This window comes from Lithobates pipiens, unplaced genomic scaffold (assembly GCF_037356315.1).
Source record: "Lithobates pipiens isolate NorthernLeopardFrog02 unplaced genomic scaffold, aLitPip1_a1.2 Scaffold_8, whole genome shotgun sequence".
NCBI classification, from domain to species: Eukaryota; Metazoa; Chordata; class Amphibia; order Anura; family Ranidae; genus Lithobates; species Lithobates pipiens.
The window spans coordinates 49,583,001-49,603,717 of NW_027507903.1; positions in this window are offsets into that span (position 1 = coordinate 49,583,001).

Sequence of the window (20,717 nt, forward strand, 5' to 3'; positions counted from 1 at the left end):
TGGCATTAAATATGCCATGATTTTTTTAAAAAAGCGCTATGTCACATTTTTATACCTTGATGTTGTGTTAGCTGCTGTTTGGATATTGTTTACATATTAGAATAGCGCAGTGTTTTGTCTTTCCAAAAAAGTATCTTTCTAGTAAGTTATATAGAACAACAGGGGCCCAGTAGAAAAATATTTTTTTGATATATGATATATTTTTGGATATATAAATAAAATTATAATTTGAAAAAATTAGGCATGGTATCAAATAGTACATCTAATACAGGTATTGCATATGTCATTATTATATAAAAGTTTGGTTACTTAAATGCAGATATACTCATAGTGCAATGTCCGGTATACCTCCAGGTGCCATGACCATGTCATTATAGATGTCTCGAGTGTGTGGATCCCAAATAGGGTGCACTAACAACCAAGACATACCTCACACATGGATGGCAGGGGAATACTGCCAATCCAAAAAGTCATTTGCCTCCATCCCTGTTCCATATATCCAAGAGGGGGACATATGGGACTTTAAATAAGGCATAAAAAGTGTACCTCCATCCCGGGTTCAAGTATATAAGAAGGGAAAGACAGATTTTCAGGAAGAAAGGTCAATCAGACAGAGCAGTAAACAGGAACACAGGGACAAGCAGAAGACAATCCAGCACTGACACTAGGCAGACTCTGTTTAACCTCCCTGGCGGTACGATTATTTTGGATTTTAGGTGCTGAAAGCGGTACAATTATTTTGCATGAAAATTTGGTGTTTTATATTGTAGGCCTGTAATTCTTAGGAATAACTCACTAAATCTGTCCAAACCAGAGTCTAGGAGACATCCCGGGTATGATGAAGTGAAATCATAAATTATAATATAATAAATAACTATAAATAATTATACCAAATAATAATATAACAATAATAAAAAATATTCAATAATGTAATCAAATCAAATACACTGAAATTTGCTCAGTTGCAGAATTGTCACTGTTATTACTTTTCAATATTTGATGACGGATCTCCCCACAAATCACTATCCCTCAATTCTGCGAGTGATTCTAATTTATTATCGCTGTTTTCTAGCTGGTCTAAAATAATTTTTGATGTAAAGTGACAGTTTTGGTTGCTATGGACAATCTCCAGTTTCCAGGCATAAAGAACAGTTTTTATATTATAAAACTGCATGCAGGACACTGGGCAGACCACTAGGGACAAAGGGGATGTAAAATTATTACATACAGCAATGTAATCTGTAAGATTACATTATACAGTATGTAATGTGTGTGTTTCACTTTTTGAATTTGGTGTCGATCTCCGTCCCCGTGCGTCGCAACGCTCGCAGGGAATGGAGATTGGCTCCGTGATGAATCGAGCGCAGGACGAGCCGCTCCTACAGCGCGGGGACATCGCTGGATCCAAGGGAGAAGGTAAGTAAACCTCCTCCTGCATTCAGCGATGCGGTCCCGAGTTTGGCTCGGGGTTACCGCTTTTGGTATAAAACTTCCACCCCGAGCCAGACTTGGGAACACCGGCAGGGAGGTTAAATAGGGTGCTCTAAACCCGGAGACAGGTAGCAGCGTATGGGCCAACTGTCTTCAGTACATTGTGGGCAGGTGGTCCGTAAGTGGTTAAATGGAATGTTGTTTTACAAGGTGAGGGTTTACATACACTTTAACATCCAACAAAAATGTAAATGCTAGTTTTAGGTGGACTCAAACTTGTAAATTATTCAGTCTAGCGCAGCTACAAAAACACTTCCTATAAATTAATGTGTCAAGCATTTTTGCCATCACTTTAATTTACAGTCTAGAACACATCTGTAAACACACCTTGGAGTAGATTTATATTACCTATTCACAGCGCAAAACCATTAGCTAAAGAATCACCCATAAGAGCCACTCAGTTTAATGCCTGATCTTCAGGAATTTTAATTTCCTCAACACCTGGAACTTGTGCCTTTAGGAGATGAGGGACACGCTGATGAGGATAGCTTTTGAGGCAAATAGACACATATGGTAATGAGACAAATTTTCCCTAGTAATGCTGTTTTTATATAATAACAACATACAGTGCCTTGCAAAAGTATTCACCCCCTTGGCTTTTTACCTAGTTTGTTACATTACAGACTTTAGTTCAATGTTTTTTTTTAATCTGAATTATATGTGATGGATCAGAACAAAATAGTCTAATGCCGCATACACATGACCGGACTTTCCGGCAGAAAAGGTCAGACGGTCTTCCCGACAGAGTTCCAATCGAACAGACTTGCCCACACACAAACGGACCAAAGTCCATTCATTTTGAACGTGATGACATAGAAACGGACTAGAAAAGGAAGTTCAATAGCCAGTAACCTATAGCTGCCCTTGCGTCGTATTTGGTCCATCGGACCAGCATACAGACGAACGGATTTCCCAATAGAAATTGATTCTGTTGGACAGATTTGAAATATGTTTTATTTCTAGGTCCGTCTGAATTTTTCACACAATCGTAATATCCGACGGAATGATTCCATCTGACCTTTTCTGCCCGGAAAGTCCGGTCATGTGTACGTGGCATAAGTTGGTGAAGTAAAATTAGAAAAATACAGTATATACATAAAACTATTTTTCAGAAATAAAAAACTGACAATTGGCATGTGCGTATGTATTCACCTCCTTTGTTATGAAGCCCATAAATGGCTCTGGTGCAACCAATTACCTTCAGAAGTTACATAATTAGTGAAATAATGTCCACCAGTGTGCAATCTAAGTGTCACGTGATCTGTCATTACATATACACACCTTTTTGAAAAGCCCCAGAGGCTGCAACACCTAAGCAAGAGGCGCCACTAACCAAACACAAGTCAGGGTTAGGTTATAAAAAAATATCCAAATCTTTGATGATCCCTAGGAGCACCAAATGGAAAGAACATGGCACAACAGCAAACCTGCCAAGAGTCGGCCGTACACCAAATTCACGGACCGGGCAAGGAGGGCATCAATCAGAGAGGCAGCACAGAGACCTAAGGTATCCCTGGAGGAGCTGCAGAGTTCCACAGCAGAGACTGGAGTATCTGTACATAGGAGGACAATAAGCCGTACGCTCCATAGAGTTGGGATTTATGGCAGAGTGGCCAGAAGAAAGAAATTACTTTCAGCAAAAAATAAAATGACACATTTTGAGTTTGCGAAAAGGCATGTGGGAGACTCCCAAAATGTATGGAGGAAGGTGCGCTGGTCTGATGAGCAATCAAAAAAAATGCTATGTCACATTACATCACCCAAAGAAAACCATCATGCTGTGGGAATGTTTTTGAGCAGTCGAGACTGGGAAGCTGGTCACAGTTGAGGGAAAGATGGATGGTGCTAAATACAGGGATATTCGTGAGCAAAACCTGTACCACTCTGTGTGTGATGTGAGGCTAGGACAGAGATTCACCTTCCAGCAGGACAATGACCCCAAACACACTGCTAAAGCAACACTTGAGTGGTTTAAGGGGAAACATGTAAATATGTTGGAATGGCCTAGTCAAAGACTAGACCTCTATCCAATAGAAAATCAGTGGTCAGACTTAAAGATAGCCTTTCACAAGCGCAAACCATCCAACTTGAAAGAGCTAGAGCAGTTTTGCCAGGAGGAATGGGCAAAAATCCCAGTGGTAAGATGTGGCAAGCTCATAGAGACTTAGAGCTGTGATAGCCGCAAAAGGTGGCTCTACAAAGTATTGACTTTAGGAGGTGAATAGTTATGCACATTGACTTTTTCTGTTATTTTGTCCTATTTGTTGTTTGCTTCACAATAATAATAATAAAAATAAAAATCTTCAAAAATGTGGGCATGTTCTGTAAATTAAATGATGCAAATCCCCAACCATATTATGTTAATTCCACATTGTGAGGCAACAAAACACGAAAAATGCCAAGGGGGTGAATACTTTTGCAAGGCACTGTATCAGTTTTAATTATTCCACCATACTTCTCATGGATTTATAAAGAAGTATTTTGTACAAGGAAATTCACCTAATGTAACCTGCTAACCTTTTTTACACACATTCTTCCAGGAAAGCACTCCAGTGGGACCCAGAGGGTGTTAGAAGTTATGCACACCAATGAAATGGTGAGAAAAGTCACAGTTTATTTTGTACGATGTGGGAAAAACACTTCCAGTACTGTCTCAACGTAAAATAAATGCTCAGCCAGGGAATAGGATTTGGATTATGCTTGCATTTCTAATGTGCATACTCACAATATAAAAAAAAAAAAAAAGAAAATATATCAAGAAAACAATTAAAGGGTAAGTTCACCTTTGAGAACATATTACATGTTCACCGGTTTTTAGGGTGGAACATGTTCCCGCTGTGTTTTGTCACGTTTTTAGGATTGTGTTTGATATTTGCAAAGAGAGATCACACAAATACTTCTAAAGCCGCGTACACACGGGCGGACTGTCTGGCCAACTAAGTCCGTCAGACAATCCGACAGACAGTCCGTCTTGGCTGTATTGATAAAGGGGGGTAGTTTGACCTGGGGGGCTGTACTGATGGAGGGGGTGGTATGTCCTGGGGGGCTGTACTGATAAAGGGAGGTCATTTATCCTGGGGGGCTGTTCTGATGGAGGGGGTAGTTTGTCCTGGGGGCTGTACTGATGGAGGGTTGGGTTGTCCTGGGGGGGTCTGTACTGATGGAGGGGGCTGGTATGTCCTGGGGGAGGTGTCTGTACTAATGGAGGGGGATGCTTTGTCCTAGGGAGAGAGGTCTGTACTGATGGAGGAAGGGGGTGGTTTGTCCTTAATGGGGGTCTGTACTAATGGAAGAGAGGGTGGTATGTCCTGGGGGGAGAGGCCTGTACTATTGCTGATGGAGAAGGGGGGGGGGGGTTGTCCCGAAAGGGGTCTGTAGTAATGCAGGAGGGGTGGTTTGTCCTGAGGGGGGTCTGTACTGATGGAGGAGGGGGGTGCTTTGTACTGAGGGGGGTCTGTACTGATGGAGGGTGTTTATACTTAGTGGGGGTCTATACTGAGGGAGGAGGGTCTGTACTAAGTGGGGGGTCTATACTGGGAGACTATATTTTGTGGAAGGAGGGTCTGTACTGAGGGGGGACTATACTTGGAAGGGGATCTGTACTGAAAGAGGGGGGTCTGTACTGAGGGGCGACTATAGCTGGTGGAGAGTGAGGGGAGGTGACACCATGTTTTACCACACCGGGTGACACCAACCCTAGTGACGTCCCTGAACATATATTAAAAGTAATGACAAATACAGGTAAAGAAAATATAATAGTAATGCTTAACTTCTCTTCAGGCTGGATTCACACTAGTGCAAATTGGATGTGGGTTTAACGCAGTGCCAAGGACCCGAAGAGACTGTGACCGGCTCTCAATGGAGCCCATTGACACGTCTGCATAGCGGCAGCGGAGTGGATTGCACAGGGGACCTGTGCATCTTTGGCTCTGTTTCAGGTCCGAATTGAGGCAAAAATTTGGGCCTGAATCATCCCTGAAATGGTCTAATGGAATTTCCTTAATAGGCTCAAATGGTTGTTTCTGTAACACAGACAGCACCAAGTTCAAGTCCTAAGGACACATAGGTGACCTAATGGGGGAAAGCAAGTGAGTTGCCCCTTGCATAAAGGTTTGGATCAGTGAATGGGAGGCTAAAGGCCTTTGGAAGAATACTGATAGGGCCGAAACTTTACCTCTTATTGTACTCAAAGTCAATTTGATTTCCACAGCTGACTAAAGAAAAGAGAGAATTCTCCCAATCACATATGTCCGAGGATGCCATTTTCTGGCTTCACACCAAGTAATATTAATCTTCCAGACCTTATGATAAATCTTCCTAGTGACAGGTTTTCTAGCATTCACTAGAGTAGACACCACTGGTCCCGAGATGTCACGGCCCTTTAAAACCCTGGCTTCAATAGAAATGCCGTCAAATTTAGAAACTGTAAATTGGGGTGGAATATAGTACCCTGAGACAGTAGATCGGGGCAACGTGGAAGCGTCCATGGCCCATCTGTTAGGTACCTGGGTGGTGAGCCTGATATGGTGGAAGAAGACTTCTCTTACGACTCTGGTTCAGGGACCACTGGAATGAAGACAGTGGTCCCGTGAGCACAGCGGGGTAGGAGTGTCTGAGCTGGGTGCAGCAGCTGATGCAGGCAGTGAAGATGGTCCTCCGGAAGGCTGGAACTGCAGAAACTGGCAGAGGCTGGCAGAAGCTGGTAGAAGTTGGTAGAGCAGGAGGACGAACAGCAAGCCGGGTGGAAAAAGGCACAGGAACAGCGGCAGTGGATCCTGGAGAGACTCAGCGCACTTGGAACAAGCAGAGGGTTGGTCAGGCAAGCCGGGTCAGAGCAGATAGGCAATCAGGCAGTAACGGCAGGCAAAGGCAAGGTCACAGGCTAGCAAAGGTTCAGCATCAAATAAGCAGTCCATAAACAGAGTCAGGCAGGCCGGAATCAGGGCAGGAGAGATCAGCAAAGTCAGATGTAAGCCGGGACAGTTATAGCAATTAGATGAACAAATAACAGGAGTCTCAGGTACAAGCTGCAGACAAACAGCACTGAACAAATGCAGCTGTACCTTTAAATAGGGCCACTGGCGCCAAACCGCGCTAGCGAGCACACGTGTGCGTGCGGGATGCCTACACACGCGCCCGTTGCGCACGCGTGTGCGCCTGAGGTGTATACTGGCGCACACACATGCGCCGATGCTTGGATTGCCTAACAGCGCGCAAATTTTCCAATTTGCAGGTTCTGATCCTGCAATCCCCAATTTAGGCTTAAGCATGGCCTGAGGAGATTAGCACATTGGATAATCCAGGGCTTTTCTTACTCTGTTCGAAGCCAACAAGATGTCTTAAGATATGTTGGTATTGCGCTGCCCCTATATTAAATAACCCTCCGAGGGTAATAAGTATAATGCCTAGTTACATAAATCAATAGTGTAATATAAAAATATATATATATAAATGTCTACTGAATAATATCAAAAAGTGCAAAGTGCTACATTAACCACTTAACAACCGCCCATTGCCGATTAACGGCTTCAGGGCGGTTGTTTAACTCCGAGAGGCCGTTAATTAACGGCCTCCCAGAATTCTGCTCTCGCGCGCCCCCTGGGGCGCGCACATGAGATCATCCGTGACCGCCGGGTCCAGTGGACCTGGCGCATCACGGATCACGGTAAACGACCTCTCGTCGCGGCTGTTTACCACGTGATCGCTCCGTCAAATGATCGGTACAGCGGAGGGGAAAGAGATCGGTGTCAGCAGCGATGTGGGCTGCATCTGCAGTGCCCACATCGCTGCTCACCGAATTTAACCCCTCAATTCCCTGCCAATACCCTGCAATACTCTGCAGTACCCTGCCATTACTCTGCAGTACCCCCCATTACTCTGCAGTACCCTGCCATTACTCTGCAGTACCCCCCATTACTCTGCAGTACCCGCCATTACTCTTCAGTACCCCCCCATTACTCTGCAGTACCCGCCATTACTCTGCAGTACCCTGCCATTACCCTGCAGTACCCCCCAATACTCTGTAGTACCCACCATTACTCTGCAGTGCCCGCCATTACTCTTCAGTACCCCCCCATTACTCTGCAGTACCCTGCCATTACTCTGCAGTACCCCCAATACTCTGCAGTACCCTGCCATTACTCTGCAGTACCCTGCCATTACTCTGCACTACCCCCCAATACTCTGCAATACCCCCCAATACTCTGCAATACCCGCCAATACCCTGCCAATACCCCACCAATACTCTGCAATACCCTGCCATAAATTGCCATACCCAGCCATACTCGGTGATACCCTGCAATACCCAGCCATAGACGCCCCCCCCCCCCACCCCTCACTGCCCTCCGGTGCTTCTACCAACTCGCCAGTACGATCAAAGCCAGAATCTTTTTTTTTATTTTTTTATTCCAGGCTTCCCAGCCTAGAGGTGAGATGTGGGGTCATATTGACCCCCAGATTTCACTGTAAAGAGGACCTGTCACCCCATATTCCTATTACAAGGGAGGTTTACATTCCATGTAATAGGAATAAAAGTGATCAAAAATTTATTTTTGGGGAAAAAAATGTCAAACTAAAATAAATAAAGTAAAATGAACAATTAAAAAAAAAAAAAAAATTAAATCCCCTGTCCCCATGTGCTCGCATGCAGAAGCGAACGCATACGTAAGCCCCGCCCACATATGAAAACGGTGTTCAAACCACACACGTTAGAGCGAGAGCAATAATTCTAGCCCTAGACCTCCTCTGCAACTCAAAATATGTAACCAGTAAAAAAAAATTAAAGCGTCGCCTAGGGGGTTTTTTAAGTAGCGACGTTTGGCGCCATTCCACGGGCATGTGCAATTTTGAAGAGTGACATGTTCGATATCTATTTACTCAGCATAACTTCATCTTTCACTTTATGCAAAAATTGGGCTAACTTTACTGTTTTTTTTGTTTTTTTTAAGCACAAATACCGTGTAAGATAAAAATTTGCAACGACCACCATTGTATTCTCCAGGGTCTTTGCTAAAAAAAAATATATAATGTTTTGGGGTTCTCTGTAATTTTCTAGCAAATAAATGATGATTTTTACATGTAGGAGAGAAATGTCAGAATTGTCCTGGGTGCTCCAGAACGCCTGATGGCGCTCCCTGCATGTTGGGCCTCTGTATGTGGCCACACTGTGTAAAAGTCTCACACATGTGGTATCGCCGTACTTGGGAGTAATAGCAGAATGTGTTTTGGGGTGTAATTTGTGGTATGCATATGCTGTGTGTGAGAAATAACCTGATAATATAACAATTTTGTGGGAAAAAAAAAGGAAAAAAAATCTTGATTTTGCAAAGAATTGTGGGAAAAAAATTACAACTTCAAAAAACTCATCATGCCTCTTACTAAATACCTTGGAATGTCTTCTTTCCAAAAAGGGGGCATTTGGGGGGTATTTGTACTTTTCTGGCATGTTAGGGTCTCAAGAATTGAAATAGGCCTTCAGTACTTCAGGTGTGATCAATTTTCAGATATTGGCACCATAGCTTGTGGACTCTATAACTTTCACAAAGACCAAATAATATTCACCAATTTGTACTTATTTTTACCAAAGATATGTAGTAGTATAAATTTTGGCCAAAATTTATGAACAAAAAATTACTAATCTGCTAAATTTTATAACAGAAACTAAGAAAAATTCATTTTTTCGCAGAATTTTCGGTCTTTTTTCTTTTATAGCACAAAAAATAAAAAACTGAGAGGTGATTAAATACCACCAAAAGAAAGCTCTATTTGTGTGAAAAAAAGAACAAAAATTTCATATAGGTCCAGTGTTGCATGACAGAGTAATTGTCATTCAAAATGTGAGAGCAAGAAAAACTGAAAATTGGTCTGGTTATTAAGGGTGTTTAAGTGCCCAGTGGTCAAGTGGTTAAATAAAATAAAATAAACACACCACAGAGGTGATAGAATCCAAATAAATGAAAATCAAGTGACTTCATCCCCTGATGAAGTCACGTGATGTGATGTCACGCATAGGGATGGGAAGGAAGCGGAGTGTGGATGCACTTTCTGCTGATTACTAGAAAAAAGGCTTTTTTCTATCTATTAATGTGTGAGTACCCTGTGTATGAAATTTTTTAATAAATGCTATTTGTGAAATACTACACTATGGTATTCCCTCTCTATTAATCTATTGGGTCCTATGGAGCAATAAGAATACAATTTAAAGGAGAAGGTGACCGAATTTACCAGGAGAGAAGACATATAAAGAAATCTATATACCTCTATGTGAATCCCTCCTTGCTATAGGTAAGGGGCCACTGCCCACTAAAGTGTGATCACAGCGGGATTAAGCACTGGGAGACCCACACCTCAGTGGAATTTGCACAAGTTTGCACAAAGCACTTGCACTTAAAGGAGACTGTTGTTTATTTATGGACTTGAATATTTATATCTTTTTTTCTTTTTGATGGATTTCAATATGTATATTTAATCTATAGAGGCCGGATTCATTCTGATATAACGTATGTTACAGCTAGCTCTGTAGTGCGTTTACTACTATATATATTTTTTGTTTAATTCTAAAGTTTATTTCCATGTGATCAGGAGAGGGTACCCTCTTTTTGGTCTAGGTATACTCTTTCTTATTTTCTTGTATATCATTTGTTTATTATTAGGGTGGTTCACTTATATCACCTCTGGAGAGTGTTTACTTATTTGCACATTTATAAGACGCACTTGGCACTTTATGATCAATTCACTGTTTTTTGGCTTTGCACTCAATTGAAGCAGTTATATATTAAATAGTAATTTTTTAAGAGACTGTTTTTAGCTACTTACCTTTGTTCACTTGATTTTCATTTATTTGGATTCTATCACCTCTGTGGTGTGTTTATTTTATTTTATTTAATGTAGCACTTTGCACTTTTTGATATTATTCAGTAGACATTTATATATATATTTTTATATTACACTATTGATTTATGTAACTAGGCATTATACTTATCACCCTCGGAGGGTTATTTAATATAGGGGCAGCGCAATACCAACATATCTTAAGTTTCATATTAAGTGGATACGGTGTGATCCATTCCGGTAGTAGCAGCAGCCCTTGACATTTGATAGATCACCAGTGGTAGCGCAGGGATAAAACACTATCATTTTACAACAAGATGTCTTGTTGTAAGGGCCTGGAATGGAACTGGGCATAGGGCACTACATCGAAGGAGGATACCATCCTCCCTAGAAGACTCATACAGAGCCGAATGGAAGGTTGTCTGGTGCCCCTTATCTGACGCACCTGATCCTTCAGAGCACAGATCCGTCCGGGTGGCAAGAATACTCTTGCTTGGACCGTGTTTAGGATCAGACCTAAATACTTTAGACTTTGAGCTGGTCTCAAGGCTGACTTTTCTGTATTTATGATCCAGTCTAAGCTTATAAAATACCGCACTGTGTATATTATGCTCTGTTCTAGAGCCTGTACTGAGTAATCTTTGAGCAGGAGGTCATCCAGATACCTGAGCACCAGGATCCCTTGGGCCCTTAAAAGACCCAGTACTGGTGCTAGGACCTTTGCGAACACTGGGGAGCTGTAGCAAGCCTGAAGGGTAGAGCCACAAACTGAAAATGTCATTCCTTAACTGCAAAACGTAGGAACCTTTGATGAGGCTGAAAGATAGGTACTTGTAAATATGCGTCCTTTATATCGATGGAGGCTAGAAAGTCTCCCCTCTGGAGTGAGGTTACTACTGAGCGGACAGACTCCATCTGAAAGGACTGTATCAATAGATACCTGTTCAGGGACTTTAGGTCCAAAATGGGCCTTGTGTCCCCATTTGGTTTCTGAACCATAAACAGGTTTGAGTAAAACCCTGTGCCCCTTTCGAATAGAGGAACCTCTACAATCACTCCTCGATGCACTAGATAATGTAGTGCCTGAAGCAATAAGCTTCTTTTTGGAGGATCCAAGGGAACACTGGATCTTAGAAACCTCTGAGGGGCAACCCCCCGCAACTCCAGCTTGTAACCGCGAGATATAATTGAGTTGACCCACTCATCCCGAATTCTTGTTTTCCAAATTTTCCGCAATGTGCTGCAGCCCTCACCCCACCCAAAGGAGTGGGGGTGTCCCCTCAATAGGGGGGCTTGGTGCTGAGTTTAGAAGAATTTTGGACCCAGGGCCTTTTCTGGCCCTGGCCCCTGTCCTTAGCACCGTGTTGGCGGCGGAACCGCCCTGACGCTGAGACATTTGAGGAAGTAGTTCCTGAGTTTTTAAATGAGGGATGTCTGGTCCTTTTCTTCACAGGAAGTAGAGAACTCTTCCCGGAAATCTTTTGGATACATTTGTCCCAGTGATCACCAAATAAACGTTCCCCATGAAATGGGAAACCTGACAATAACTTACTACACGGAAGCTTGGCTGACTAGTTCTTAAGCCATAAAAGTCTGCGCATATGTACAGACAAGAGAGCCAGACGAGAAAACCTGCTGTATTGAATCCTTTGAAGCATCAACAGAAAAACACAGCGCTAGAGGAATATCTGTCTTACTTTCAGGCATATCATCCTCCTGGTTAGGCCTATCAGGCCGTATGGACTGGAAAATACCAATTGCTGCAACAGCTGACTGAATAGCTTAACTGGACAAATAAAAGAGAAGCCTTTAATAATAACTCCAATTTCTTGTCAACAGGGTCTTTCAAAGCCCTGGGCGTTATCTACCGGACAAGTTAAGTTCTTGTTTAAGGAAGAGACTGCTACATCTACAGTTGGCATGCTCCATTTTTTGACTAACTTTTCATCCATGGTATATAAAAGGGAAAACTTCTTAGGAGGAACAAAAGTCCTGTCAGAATGTTCCCAATTAGTGTAAACCGCCTGTTCCAACAGTGGGTGTCGAGGGAAAGTCTGTGCGACCTGAAGAGGCCTCAGAGATCCCAAAGATGACCAGGGGGGGCTCAGTCACCTCTGCAAGAGGCAATTTAAAGGCAGAACGAACCATTTTGATCAGTCAGGATCAAAGCCTCTGCGACTGAGAGGCAGACATCGACTGGATATATTCTTGTCCAGATTGCTCGGAAGCAGACTCATCTGCTAGGCACGCCACCGAATCCTGAGCTCCTCCCCATCCTCAACCCATTCCTGCTCCAGACTAGGAGACTCCGGGGAGGGGAATCTGTCATGGTTCTTGCCACACTGCGGGATGGAGGCAATAATGCCAGCAATCCTGTGCTCTAACCCGGCTAGGGCTGAGGATAGTTCATCCTTAGTGATAAAGGGTGAAGCATTAGCATTGACTGTAGGCACAATACCAGATAGGCGCAGCGGCTCAGATTGCCCGGAAGCCTCTGGTCCTTCAGGGGATACAACACTAGGGATACAACTAGGTTCATCAGGACATAGGTGTGCACTTCCCTGCGGTGTTATTCCCACTCCTCTTTTTGGAAGATATTTAACCACTTAAGGACCGCCGTATTCCCAATGTACGTCATTGCAATGGCATGTACAGGCACAAGCACGTACATGTACGTGCTTGCCTTCCAGCGGGTGGGGGGTCCGATCGGACCCCCTCCCGCTGGATACGGCAGTCCGTTTCGCTTCAGGAGCTATCCGGGATGAGGGGATGGCCGTTGGTTTCTGGCCATCCCCTCTTGATCGCTCCTGGCGAATGAGAAGCTTCCTCCCACTGTGTATTGTATACACAGGCAGGGAGGAAGTGATGTCATTCTCCTCGGGCGGTCTTTTTGACCGGACTACGAGGAGAAGACAGAAAGTAAGTGTGCACCAACACTACACTGACATGTAGGCACACACAGGCACACAAACCCCCCCCCCTCCCCCCCCAGTCACAGTGTCACTGATTGCAGTGATCATTTATTTACTGATCACTGCATTCAGTGTCAGTAGTAAAAGTAAAAACTGTCAGGGCAGTTAGTGTTAGGTCCAAGGTAGCTCCCTACCACCCCCCAATAAAGGTTTAACCCCTTGATTGCCCCTAGAGTTAACCCTTTCACCCCCTTTTGCCAATGTCACTAAGCGATCATTTTTCTGATCGCTGCATTAGTGTCGCTAGTGTCGCTAGGTAGCTAGTTATTTTTTTAGGTTCACCGCCAGTTTTCTATAGCGCTAGGTACCCCGATATACTACCCAATAATGGTTTTAACCCTCTGATTGCCCCTAGTTAACCCTTTCACCCCCTTTTGCCAGTGTCACTAAGCGATCATTTTTCTCATCGCTGCATTAGTGTCGCTAGTGTCGCTAGGTAGCTAGTTATTTTTTTAGGTTCACCGCCAGGTTTTTATAGCGCTAGGTACCCCGATATACTACTCAATAATGGTTTTAACCCCCTGATTGCCCCTAGTTAACCCTTTCACCCCCTTTTGCCAGTGTCACTATGCGATCATTTTTCTGATCGCTGCATTAGTGTCGCTAGTGTCGTTAGGTAGCTAGTTATTTTTTTAGGTTCACCGCCAGGTTTTTATAGCGCTAGGTACCCCGATATACTACCCAATAATGGTTTTAACCCCCTGATTGCCCCTAGTTAACCCTTTCACCCCCTTTTGCCAGTATCACTAAGCGATCGTTTTTCTGATCGCTGCATTAGTGTCATTGATGTCGCTAGGTAGCTAGTTATTTTTTTAGGTTCACCGACAGGTTTCTATAGCGCTAGGTACCCCGATATACTACTCAATAATGGTTTTAACCCCCTGATTGCCCCAGTTAACCCTTTCATCCCCTTTTGCCAGTGTCACTAAGCGATAATTTTTCTGATCGCTGCATTAGTGTCACTAGTGTCGCTAGGTAGCTAGTTATTTTTTTAGGTTCACCGCCAGGTTTTTATAGCGCTAGGTACCCCCATATACTACCCAATAATGGTTTTAACCCCCTGATTGCCCCTAGTTAACCCTTTCACCAGCGATCACAGTATAAGTGTCACTGGTGATGCTGGTTAGCCAGTTAGTTATTTAGGTTCCCCGTCAGGTTTTTATATAGCGCCAGGGACCCCCATATACTACCTAATAAAAATTTGAACCCCCTGATTGCCCCTAGTTAACCCTTTCACCAGTGATCACCGTATAAGTGTTACAGGTGACTCTGGTTAGTTTGCTTTTTATAGCATCAGGGCACCCATCATTTATTACCCAATAAAGGTTTAACCCCCTGATCACCCGGCGGGTGATATCAATTAGGTTTTAGGGTCAGGGTCTGCGTCGCCCCAGGCAGCGCTAGGTTAGTGCCAGTACCGCTAACACCCACACGCAAAGCATAAACCTCCCGTAATGGTATAGAATCTGAACAGATCAATATCTGATCTGATCAGATCTATACTAGCATCCCCAGCAGTTTAGGGTTCCAAAAAAACGCATTGTTAGCGGGATCAGCCCAGATACCTGCTGGCACCTGCGTTTTGCCCCTCTGCCCAGCCCACCCAAGTGCAGTATCGATCGATCACTGTCACTTATAAAACACATAACTGCAGCGATCGCAGAGTCAGGCCTGATCCCTGCGATTGCTAACAGTTTTTTTTAGTAGCATTTTATATTTAAATCCGGAAGGCGGTGCTTGGTTTTCGGGGTCCCGTACGTAGCTAGGCTCCCAAAAAGTCCCCCACATGTGGTATCCCCGTACTCGGGAGAAGCAGCAGAATTTAATTTGGGGTGTAATTTCACTTATGCCCATAGCATGTGTGAGCAATATATCATTTAGTGACAACTTTGTGCAAAAAAAATAAAAAAAAATTAAATTCCTGCAACTTGTGGCAAAATATTAAATATTTCATGGACTCAACATGCCTCTCAGTAAATAGCTTGGGGTGTCTACTTTCCAAAATGGGGTCATTTGGGGGGGGTTTGTACGATTTTGGCATTTTATGGCCTTCGAAACTGTGATAGGTAGTGAGGAGTGAAATCAAAAATTTGCACCCTAATGCCGCGTACACACGATCAAACAAGCGGGTGGAAAAGTCCGGCAAACTCAAGTCCGCCGGACAATCCCCCCGTGTGTAGCCTCCGGCATACTTTTTTGACCCGGAAGTACGGCAGACTTAGAAAGTAGTTTTGCACTCTAATCTTCCCGCCGTACTCGCATTTCGGCGGACAATCCGGCAGTGTGTGTGCCAGTCCACCGTACTTTTGAAATGAGCGGACTTTTCCCGCCCGGAGAAAAGTCTGCTCATTTCGAGTGGGTCTCCAGGTAGGCGGGGCCCGTGAAGGAGACGTCGCTGGCCCCGCCACCTGGTATGGACTTAAAGGGGAACCCCAACGCCGAAAATAATCGGCGTGGGGGTCCCCCCAAGTCCACATCAGACCCTTGTCCGAGCACGCTACCCGGCCGGCCAGGAAAGGGGGGACGAGCTACAAGAAGATAGCGGAGGAGTCCGGCGAGAAGACCCCCGAAGACGGAAGACCCCCGGAGCTGTGCAATAAACTATTTTATCTTGTGTGTTGTGTTTTTTTTGTACTTTATTTTACAGGTGAATGGGCAGGGGTACATTGTACCCCATACTCATTCACATAGGGTGGGGGGCCGGTAAGAGGCCCTTGTCCTCATCAACATGGGGACAAGGTGCTTTGGGGTGGGGGGGCCGTGCGGCCCCCCTTGACCAAGGCACCCCCCATGTTGAGGGCACGCGGCCTGGTACAGCTCAGGAGGGGGGGGGGGCACTCGCTCGTCCCCCCTTTCCTGGCCCGCCGGGTAGCGTGCTCGGACAAGGGTCTGATGTGGACTTGGGGTGACCCCCACGCCGATTTTTTTCGGTGTTGGGGTTCCCCTTTAAGTCCATACCAGGTGGCGGGGCCAGCGACGTCTCCTTCGCAGGCCCCGCCTACCTGGAGATGCGCTCGAAATGAGCGGACTATCCTCCGCGAGTGTGGGCAAGTCCGTTCATTTCAAAAGTAGGGCGGATAGTACGGCGGACTTAGTATGTCGTATTATTGCGCTGAAAAAGTGCCGTGTGTGGGCAGGTAGCCTGTTCGGAAAGTCCGACGGACAGTCTGACGGGAACTCCGCCAGACTAAGTCCGTCGGACAGACGGCTACGTGTGTACGCGACCTAAGAAACCCTGAAGGCAGTGATTGGTTTTCGGGGTGCCGTACACAGCTAGACTCCCAAAAAGTCCCTCATATGTGGTATCCTCGTACTCAGGAGAAGCAGCAGAATATATTTTGGGGTGCAATTCCACATATAACTATGGCATGTGTGAGCAATATATCATTTAGTGACAACTTTTTGTAAACTTTTTTTTTTGTGTCATTATTCAATCACTTGGGACAAAAAAAATAAAAAAATTCAATGGGCTCAACATGCCTCTCCACAACTTCCTTGGGATGTCTACTTTCCAAAATGGGGTCATTTGGGGGGGTTTTGTGTTATTTTGGCATTTTATGGCCTTCGAAACTGTGATAGGTAGTGAGGAGTGAAATCAAAAATTTGCACCCTTAGGCCGCGTACACACGGGCGGATTGTCTGGCCAACTAAGTTCGTCAGACAATCCGACAGACAGTCCGTCCAAATTTTGAATGAACGGACTTGACCACACACGATGAACAGACAGTCCGCTGAAAGCGTGCGCGATGACGTACGGCACGTACGACGGGACTAGAAATAGGAAGTCCAAGACACAGCAAAGCACCCTTTGGGCTCCTTCTGCTGACTTTGCGTTAGTAGAAGTTTGGTTAGAGACGATTCGCGCTTTTCAGACTTCAGCTTAATTTGTCCGTTCACTGCGGCGCAGTCTACCTGTGAGGTTTGTATCTGTCTTTCGGTACGCGTAGATCAGTTGTACCTGTTATTAGGCGCTTCTGGTCCGCTCGTTTCTGGGTTTCAGGTCGTTCTTCATAGGTCTGGCTGTTCTTCAGTGCGTTCAGTTGAGCTTGTTTGTCCAGCTGACCGTTTCAAAGCCATGGAGAGTGGACGTACTCGGGAACGAGTTTGTGCTATATTGGGGCTTGGTGTTGGGGTTAATACTTTGACCCGAGCCCAGTCTGTGAACAGGGTGAGGAGGAGTTCGTGGACAAAGAATTGGTTGCGCCAGCGTGACCAATTCTCGCATATGCCTTTACTCCGTGAGATCCGTGAGAATAATCCTGATGATTTCAGGAATTATCTCAGGATGACGGACCCCATTTTTCACCGTCTGCTGGCTTTGCTGACCCCTTATATCAGCAGGCAGGATACCTGCATGCGGCAAGCCATCACTCCGGAGCAGAGGCTCGTCGCCACGTTGCGCTACTTGGCGACAGGGAGAAGCCTTCAGGACCTCAAGTTCTCGACAGGCATCTCCCCCCAGGCTCTGGGGATCATTATTCCAGAGACCTGTTCTGCCATTATTCGGGTCCTGCAGAAGGAATATATGAAGGTAAGTTTGTTCTTTTAATATTGCATTATATGCGTTATATGCATTGTATGTTTGTATTCATTTCATCATGACTTTTAATATCCATGACAGGAATATGATGTGAATGTCCCCTTTATATGAATGCATTTTTTTTTTTTGTGTCATTTTTTTTTGAGCTTTTTACCTTTTTGTGTCCCACGTGCATATATGGGCCCCTATACACCCACAGCCGAGACTGTTTTTCTCTATAATTCATATTGTCAGCTCCATTGTACTATTTTACTGGCCCCCCCACCCTTTGTATACTCTTTGTATACAGTGTGTGTGTGTGTGTGTGTGTGTGTGTGTGTGTGTGTGTGTGTGTGTGTGTGTGTGTGTGTGTGTGTGGTCAACTCATTAATTAGTCCCCCCCACCCCACTCAAATTGGTTGCAGGTATTGGATACTCATTAATTAGTCCCCCCCACCCCACTCAAATTGGTTGCAGGTATTGGATACTCATTAATTAGTCCCCCCACCCCACTCAAATTGGTTGCAGGTATTGGATACTCATTAATTAGTCCCCCCACCCCACTCAAATTGGTTGCAGGTATTGGATACTCATTAATTAGTCCCCCCACCCCACTCAAATTGGTTGCAGGTATTGGATACTCATTAATTAGTCCCCCCACCCCACTCAAATTGGTTGCAGGTATTGGATACTCATTAATTAGTCCCCCCACCCCACTCACCCACCTAACTTATGTCCCCTGGTCCATCAGAGGGCTGATTAATCTGTGAATTGGTCCGCCTATTTTTGGGGGTTTTTTGCAGAAAAAAAATTGCAATATTTCTGTTTAACTGTTGTTCCAAAATGTTTTTGAGTTTTATTTGTTATGAATTGTTTTTATTTAATGACTAATTTTTTTTTCTCTGTGTTTGACTCCCCAGTGTCCTTCCACGCCACAGGAATGGCAGACTGTGGCTTCCCATTTCGCTGCCCGTTGGGACTTTCCCAACTGCGGAGGGGCGATCGACGTGAAACATGTGAGGATTGTGCCCCCACCCCATTCGGGGTCCTACTATTGGAATTATAAGGGGTTCCATAGTGTGGTGCTAATGGCGGTGGTGTCAGCACAATGTGACTTCCTTTATGTGGATGTGGGGAAGAACGGCCGGATGTCTGACGGAGGAGTCTTTAGGCAGACCGAGTTCTGCCACCGTCTTATCACTGGTGGCCTGGACTTGCCACCAGATGCCGAGAATGTGGAGGGTCTACCGTTTGTGTTTCTAGCTGATGAAGCGTTCGGTCTGAGTGACCATCTTATGAAACCCTTCCCCCAAAGGACCCTCACCCGGGAGAGGAGGGTTTTTAATTACCGGCTGGCCAGAGCAAGAAGGGTTGTGGAGAGTGCCTTTGGCATTATGGCCAGCCGGTTCCGTCTGTTACTGACAGCGATCAACCTAGCAGAATATAAACTCAACTATGTTGTTCTGTGCTGCTGCATTCTGCACAATTTTCTCCGTAAATTTTCAGGGAACCAGTACCTGCAACCTATTGGGCCTGAGGCCGGACTAATATTCCCAGAACTCACAGGGCTGGATCATGCCCTTCCTGGCTTAGCCCCCCAAACAGCACGTGAGGTGCATGACCGCTATGTCAGCTATTTTAATGGTAGGGGTGCTATTCCAATGCCAGCTGAGCAATAAAAATTTATTTTTCTTGAAATATGTATTGTCTGTTCAAATTTTTAAGTTTGGTTCTTGTTTGCTTTTCACGGTGCTTGTCTCCTACATTGTCCTAATTCAGGGATATGCAATTGGCCAACCTCCAGCTGGTGCAAAACTACAAGTCAATCATGCCTCTGGGTCTCATGCTTGTGGCTGTCAGTCTTGCTATGCTTCATGGGACTTGTAGTTCTGCAACAGCTGGATTTCCACTAATTGCATATTCCTGTCCTAGTGCATTTGTATAGCAAAGTGGTTTTTGCCAATAGTAAATAAGGCCCTTTGTGACAGAAAACACAAAATGACTTCCCAAACTGGTATTGAGTATTGAAAGAAGTAGACACACACACACACACACATCTTTTTTTGGATTTTTTTAATAGTGCACATTCCAACCAGTGCCTCTTTTTTAGATCTTTTTCTTTTTGTTTTGTTTTTTTTTTGTAATTTTTTATTTTTTTTTATTTTTTTGGAAACATAGAAATATATAGATATATCTATATATAAAATACAATTATCAAAAAAATACATAAAATCATATTTTTAACTATTTACAGAAAACAAGGGGTAAAGCCAAATTTTGAAGATGCACACCAAAAATTGGTAATGTTAACATGTGCTATGTACCATCATGAGTGATCAATGGACGTGTTTGGTGGGTGCAATCCCTTCCTCTCACATACTAGAATGAGGAAGGGTTTGCAAACACCAAATGCGTACATTGCGATCCTCTGATGGCACATAGCACATGTTGACACACCGTGTGCTTCTTCAAAATTTGGCCTCTAAAAACAATGTGATACAAACATTAAAAACTTTTTTACAAGGGAATGAAGAACATGATCGATTGGGTTTTAGGGAAAAGGGGCTTAGATTCTCCCTAAAACATCGATCATGTTCTTCATTCCCTGCCTCATAGTGTCCAGTTCTCGTTGGATGTTTCTAATTTGGTTCTCCATTCGATCAATCTGGCCATTCCAGGCCATGATCTCACCAATCAATCGCTGGGCACTGTGCGTGGAAAATGGCTCCGCGGCTTGTCTTTCCACAACCAGATCATCACCTAAAAACATGTGTAGATAAAAAATTGGTTAAAATATACAGCCATTAATTGTTAACCTTAAGCTGGGTTGTCAGACACTCACTTTGTGGGGTGTGTATCTCCACCACCTCTTCCTCCTCCACATCTAGCCCTGGGCTGGGCTGATC